Raw genomic sequence first — 2,464 nt, 5'->3', positions numbered from 1 at the left:
GACCCAGCTTGGTTTTATGCTTGTGCCCCTAAGAAGGGTGCTCACTCTATTAAAATTTCAGTAATTTAACAATTGTCTTATTCTTCAGATGGAATCCTGTGGCACAGACAGGACTAATAATGACATCGCCAACAAGCCATAGCAAATTTCACAGCATATTTCTTGCTTCCTTAAATTTATAGATTAACCTGCAATAACATAAACAAATAAAACAAAAACAAAACACACAAGGCCTCTGACCGGACCTTATAAGTTAGTATATACAGTGCATTCATTTCTGAAAATTGTTATATTTAGTCCCTTGGCAAGTATAACTGGATTTGATCAGAATGTTTTTACACATCTCCATCCGGAGTGGTTACTAAAACTGCCACGGGACTGGCCATATACTTAACTGTTAACTGGAAAGGGTTTTCTTTATATAGGGTTTATTTTACCTTTGTTTACCAATTTTAAGCCTCACTGTGTTTTCTATTTTTCGTTGATATTTTAATTATTGCTTTGGCTGTTCCTTTGTTTGTGCTGATTTCTCTGTCCAAATGTTTTCCAATGTTTGCATCAAATTTGCAACCCAGATCTTCTTCTGTACCTGCTCAGGTATTTGTTTCTTTGGTGTTAACAGGAACTCAGTAGTTCTTATAATTTAGCTTGTTATTAATTCAAAGAGGTTAATAACAAAAGGCTAGTATAAGTAGTATAAAAAGGCTAGTATAAGAAGAGATGCAGGGCCAGAGTGAGGTCAGTTCCTTGCGGAAGCTGTGGGAGCATGGATCGCATGTGACAGGCTGAGGGAGCTACAGAACCTCAGGACAAAGCAGTGCTGATAGAAGCTGGGGTGGAGTGAGAAGGAGCTCTGGGATGGTTACTGGGACTGCATCAGTCCAAGGCCCTGAGGTAAGGTGAAGAAGGTATAAAGCTGCGGGGAAGTGGCCCAGGGAATTAGAGCAGTGACTTAGATAAAGGGACACAGCATACAACTGCTATCTATGGGGTCCCTGGGCTAGGAACTGGAGTAGTGGGCGGGCCTGGGTCCTCCCCCACCTCCCAGTAGCCACTGGGTGAAGTGACCTGGACTTTGAGGGACCCCAGAAGGGGAAATGAACTCGTCAGTAGTCCAGCAGCAGAGCTGGGTCCTGAAATGCCCAGAGACGGTGAGGTCATTGCCTCCATGCGGAAGCCCTGGAGTACATCTAGACACCAGGGGTGAGACCATTGATAGACTACAGGACTCATTAAGGACCTAAGCCCAAGGAGAGCTACAGGGAGAGAAAGTGCAGGCCTGCACATAGTCAATGAAGGGGTGCTCACGAGAGGTGGGAGCACCCCATGACACATACTTTGTGGAATAGTCTCCAGTCTTATGGAATTTCAGCTAAAGCCATCAACATCACTGAGGCTATGCTTGTACAGTGATACAATATGTGCTGTAAGGGCAAACAGACAACACAGTAGTTCAACATGCACACTGGGGTGAAACAGGAATGCATTCTATCTCTGCTGTTAGTTGGCATTGCCATACTCTGGATGATGAAGTAGTATATTAGCAACAAAACCACTGGGATAGCATGGGTAGATGGTAAAAGGTTAAACTTTGCTTACAATATCGCACTTTTGAGCACCACCCCCACAAAGTTACAAACAAAGACACACACCGTTGCAAACACAGCAGACCAATCAGGGTTCAAAAGCAGTTATGTCAAAACAAACATCCTTGAAACCCAGAGATATCAAGCTCTGACCTCATATTAGAATGCAAAAAAGTGCATCCACAGCATTCACTAAACTCATCAACAAATGGAAATGAAAGATACAATGTATCAGACCAAAACTGAGAATTTTCAACTCAAACGTAATTTTGGTGTCGAAATACGGCTGCAAGAGCTAGAGATCTATTAATATGTTAGATAGAAAACTAGATGTCTTTCAAAACAAGGCCTACAAAAGATTCTGGGCATTGTACAGAGGGACTTTAATCACCAATGAAGAGATCTGAGGAATTCCCAGCCAGCAGCTTATCTCCACTAGAAATAGAAGGGAGTGATGGACATGTTTGGGACGTATAGTCTGGATGTCAAACAGTCTCTCACATGAAGCTGTCAAGTGGAAGTCAGTTGGTTTGTGGAAATGAAGGAGCCCAAGAGAAACCTTAAAAGAACTCTTAGCAAGGGTCGCAGAACAGTCAATCATTCTCAATACCATAGAGCAGTGGTAGGCAACCTGCACCCCGCAGGCCGCACGCGGCCCGTCAGGCTAATCTGCTGGTGGCCTGTGAGACAGTTTATTTACATTGACCGTCCGCAGTCACAGCTGCCCGCAGCTCCCAGTGGCCGCGGTTCGCCATTCCCTGCCAATGGGAGCAGTGTCTGTGGATGGTCAATGTAACGAAACTGTCTCAAGGCCCCCCAGCGGATTACCCTGATGAGCCATGTGCAGTCCGTGGGCTGCAAGTTGCCCACCATTAACA

This window comes from Chelonia mydas, chromosome 1, assembly GCF_015237465.2.
Source record: "Chelonia mydas isolate rCheMyd1 chromosome 1, rCheMyd1.pri.v2, whole genome shotgun sequence".
In the NCBI taxonomy this organism is placed as follows: domain Eukaryota; kingdom Metazoa; phylum Chordata; order Testudines; family Cheloniidae; genus Chelonia; species Chelonia mydas.
This window is presented reverse-complemented; position numbering follows the sequence as displayed.